Raw genomic sequence first — 5,166 nt, 5'->3', positions numbered from 1 at the left:
GATGAGTTCAGTCAGGGAGAAGATCTGCTGACAAGGAAACTAGACCCTGAAGAAATGTTTTCTGATATGAATAATAGAAGAGCAACCCAAAGTGGGCATGGAGACCATCTAGTCACATTTCTCTTGTTTTCCAACAGACATTTCAGATCTAGAGGGAATGACTCATCCAAAGTTGCCTGGTTAATTAGAGGCAGAACCAGGACTAGCAACCAGTGCAATTCTACACATTCTTGGTCCATTTGTTTTTCTTTCTCTGTACTTCCAGAGGAGCTTGATTTCCAATTTTTAACATTTTTACCATTTTCTAACCCCATATATACCTGACCTCTTTTGAACCCAACAGCAGCCATTAAGTATAAGGTACAGATGGTCTGTCCAACTTTACAGCTAATACAAGGTTCAGTAGCTTTTACAAAGTTGATTGTTTGGTAAGACAGAGTCAGAATTTGAAGCAAGTCTCTCCAGAGCCAATTTTGGGTCTCTCACAGCGTCATCAATCATGTCTAAAAGCAATCTTCAACTTACTCATATGTCTCTTGGCTCATAGCTGTCATCCCAGTATTTGGGTATGTTCATTCTAGGTTATGTTCTTGTTGATTTCATTCCATCCAGAGTCTCTTTTCTTCCACTCAAAATCTATGAACTTAACTTAATTTTTAGTCACAACAGATAAGATTTTTAATTGGTTCATAAAAAAGGTTATATATAAAAAAATTAGTTTGCTGGTATCCGTGGTGCATATTTTTCACAATTAGAAATTCTACAATGGAAGACATGCTTTTAAAAAGTGCTCTTACGAAAGTATATTTTATTCTTTAATCTGCCCTTTTAAAATTTTTATCCCCTCCTTTTTAAAATTTTGCCCCTGTGAAGATTGGCAAGTATCTTACCTATATATTTTAAAGTCTGAAATGTTTCTTATTAAGAAGTTGGTGTTAGTCATTAATGGGTTAATAAAGTTAACCTATTATGTGTGTAACATACTATGCCACAACTTCCTTATAATTTTCAAGGGATAGGTTTCTTAAAAAGTCAATTATTTGGCTCTTTACCTCTCTTCTTCATTAAACTTTCCAACTGCTGTGTGGTGACACAATACGGTCTTTGTCAGCTGCTTAGAGGAGCTATTTGTTAATTGTTTTGCTTCAAGGACTGCCTCCTTTGTTGATGTTCTTTCACAGATCCAAAAAGTAGTTCAACAAAGAGAAAAATTTTTAAAAAAATATGTAATTTTCATTCACAGGGTATTTTTTGAGATGGGAAAGTTTTCGGGTTGTATTATTTAAAAATGTACTTAATCAAGAGGGTTAATCCTTTATGTTTTTTCTTTGGCAACAGAAGAAAAAAAATATATTTAAAATATAGAAACAGTATGAAAAGGGAAATAAATAATCAGTTTAGGATTGTTCAAATGGCAGCATTAGACACGAGGCGAAACGTAGTATGAGATTTGCTATTACAAAGACAAAAAGGGACAGAGAATTTCCATTGTGATCTCTGATGATATCAGGTGAGAAATGGGTTGCCATTTAATAGAATTTTAAAACTTGAAGGGATTTAGATATCATCTAAACCGTCTATTCCTTTCACAGGTGAGGAAATTGCAGCTCAGGGAAATGAAGTGATTGCCAGATTCTAAAACAATTGCCAATGGAAAACAGGGAGAAATATAATATGCTCCTGTGCCATCCATGCAGCCTGGCACTACCGGGGCGCATTGCTTTTGTTTTCCCCATAGATTTTCATCTGTTGAGGAATAAGCCTGTCCCTTATGCAGTGCTGTGTGGAGAGAATTGTGAGGAAAAGCCTGATGGATTTTATAGATTTTTCAATTTATATACATATATATGCATATAAGATTGAAATAAGTAACCTTTCATTTCTACAGATTTATTCCTTTCGGTCTCTTAGAGTTCACAAATCCTTGATGAATTGCTACTTACTAGACTGCACAATTTAGACCGCTGCATTTCCACAGACCGCACATTACTCTTCCCTTATCATGCTTTGTTCTTTCCCCTTCTGCGCCTCTGACTGAATAGCTAAATTAATAAAATAATTATATGAAATAAGTTGTTTTTTTTTTTTTAAGATTCGATTTATTTATTTGAAGAGAGAGAGAGACAGCACAGGTTTTTGGGGGGGAGGGTCAGAGGGAGAAGCAGACTCCCTGCTGAGCAGCGAGCCCACTGCGGGACTCGATCTTGAACTCCAGGATCATGACCTGAGGTGAAGGCGTAGGTTTTACTGAGCCACGCAGGCGTCCCTATAGAAAACAGATTTTAAAAGACTCTCTCCAAATAGGGGCTCAGTAAACCGTGTTCTGTGGACAGAACCTGGCCTGCTGTCTTTTTCCTGAACTTTCACTGCAACCCAGCCACGCACTTTTCGTTTGCATCGTTATCTGTAGCCGCTTCAGCACGCCGGCAGCGTCAAGGGGTGCTGTATGGCCTGGAGAGCTTAGCATGGGAACTGTTTGGCCATTTACAGAAAAAGTCTGCCGCTCTAAAGGACTGCCCAAGGACTGGGTTCTTATGAAAGAACACATTAGTGAAACGGGATGTCCTAGGAGAGGGCCAGGTCCATATGACTGTGAGGCTAGTAAAAAAAGTAAACGTCTCAAAATAAGAGAGAGAGGTTGGTCTTTAGGAGGACCAGTGTTCTCCATCGCATGAAAAAAATCTATCTCAAAGTGTTTCTTTTTGTAGTTTCATCTTTTACAATTTAATATTATTGCTGAATTGTTTCCTTGGATGATACAGGAAACTTTGAATGACTTACATGATTCAACATGTTGAAAGATGCTAGGAAAAACACTCGGAATAAGAAGGAACACTTCCTAACAAAATAAAACAGTTTATTGAAAACATAATTAACCTTGCATCTCTATATTCTTTGAGTATATGAAAAGCAGTTTGTGCCTTGTGAAAACATTCTCTTTTTTTTCATATTCAGTGTTAAAAATTTTTTTGCATCCCTCAGGGCACTGCTGCAATAATGGAGAGTAAGTGCACGATGTCTTTCTTCCTTATGTTTCCTTTCTGGTATCAGCGTTCACTGTGAGAAGGGCTCACCATATGTGGGACAGTGATAAATATCATATAGGAATATCAAGCTATTGCCATCTATAAATGAAATATCAGTAATAATCAACAGATGTTGTCTCAAGCAGATTTTTTTTTTACAGTGTATTTTCCAAGAGTCAAATCTAGTGAATGACTGACATATGCACTACATCTTTGTTTGGCGTTTGTCTAATCATACGTACTTCATGATATCATAGAATAGTCATGTGAAGGATCTTATTCTTTTTTTGACCATTATTTTTAGATAATGAAACATAGATCCAGTTTGAAAATGGTATGATGAATCCTGAAACTTTAAGGAAATACAAGGAAAGATTTAGTTAGCGTTCTTAGACATGCAAAGCAACAAAATACATAAATATTGGACAGTGGTTCTCAAACTGGATTTCCTGGAACCTCAGGATTTGGGCTGTTTCTATATAGTCAAACAGAGGCAATAGCTCAGGTTCGCCCTCTGCTACTTCAACAAGAACATAGTATACAGGTGTATTTTATATTCATTTCTCCATAAAATTCCATTTGAAAAATCAGAGAGTTACCACAAAAACATACATGAATGCCACTGCTTTATAAAACTGAAGAGCTTCATTTAATAAGGAAAAGAATAGCAATGTCAGACTTTACGGTTGGGTGACCTTCTTACTTTTTAGCCTAAACAGATCTTTGCAGAATTAAACAGTGTGAGAGATTTATGTTTAGCCAATCTTAGCGACACATTCAGCTAATTAGCAAGGTAATGAATAAGGAAGTATATTTATACTCCCAGAATAAATGCAAAAATAATAATAATAATAACCTTTATTAAAAGGAAAAAATAGAATTAAAGATCTTTGATAGATTTTGAGTTACAAATCAGGTCATATAATCCAATCTTTTCATTTTATAGATAAGGATATTAAAATTCAAGACTTCTCACAATTACTGGCAGAACAAGGGCTAGAACCCAGGCACATGACCACTTTCATAAGATTTATAGATTAGGACTCAAAAAATTCCAGTTTGATGTTTAATAACTCTCTAACCTTGAGCAACCTAACTTCTCTGAGCCTGAGTATAACCACTCTAACATGTGTAATTCCTTTTTTTTTTTTTTTTAAGAGAGAAAGAGTGCATGTGTGGGGGTGGTGAGGGGAGGGGCGGAGAGAGAATATTAAGCAGGCTCCATGCCCAGTGTGGTCCTAGGGGCGCAATCTCACGACCCTGAGATCATGACCTGATCTGAAATCAAGAGCTGGTCACTTAACCAACTGCGCCACCCAGGTTCCCCTCTGGTAATTCCTGATTATATAGCATGGAGTTTTTGTAGGGATGGCATAAAATGTTCTGAGTATGGTATCTCAGGTAAATGTGACTTGTTATTATTAAGATAAGTTTAAATAGCATGTAATTGCTGGTATCCATTTTATGTATGAATACAGAAATTTCATGTAGTTTGTAATATTATTATTGTACCACAAATAAATACTATTATGAATTTTCTTTTTATGTCAACTGCAGAAAGCTTATTTAATTGTATGCCTCTTCTCAGGGTTCACTATTTTTTTTTTTAATTTTTAATTTTTTATTAACATATAATGTATTATTAGCCCGAGGGGTACAGGTCTGTGAATTGCCAGGTTTACACACTTCAGAGCACTCACCATAGCACATACCGTCCCCAATGTCCACAACCCAACCACCCTTTCCCTACCCCCCTTCCCCCGGCAACCCTCAGTTTGTTTTGTGAGATCAAGAGTCTCTTATGGTTTGTCTCCCTCCCAATCCCATCTTGTTTCATGTATTCCTTCCCTACCCCCCAAGCCTCCCATGTTGCCTCTCAAATTCCTTGTATCAGGGAGATCATATGATAATTGTCTTTCTCTGATTGACTTATTTCGCTCAGCATAATACCCTATAGTTCCATCCATGTTGTCGCAAATAGCAAGATTTCATTTCTTTTGATGGCTGCACAGTATTCCATTGTGTATATATACCACCTCTTCTTTATCCATTCATCTGCTGATGGACATCTAGGTTCTTTCCATAGTTTGGCTATTGTGGACATTGCTGCTATAAACATTCGGGCGCATGTGCCCTTTTG

The sequence above is a fragment of the Enhydra lutris genome, unplaced genomic scaffold (genome assembly GCF_002288905.1).
Source record: "Enhydra lutris kenyoni isolate GAN:26980312 unplaced genomic scaffold, ASM228890v2 scaffoldscaffold15, whole genome shotgun sequence".
Taxonomy (NCBI): domain Eukaryota; kingdom Metazoa; phylum Chordata; class Mammalia; order Carnivora; family Mustelidae; genus Enhydra; species Enhydra lutris.
The sequence above is the reverse complement of the archived record's forward strand: the minus strand, read 5'-3'. Positions refer to the sequence as shown.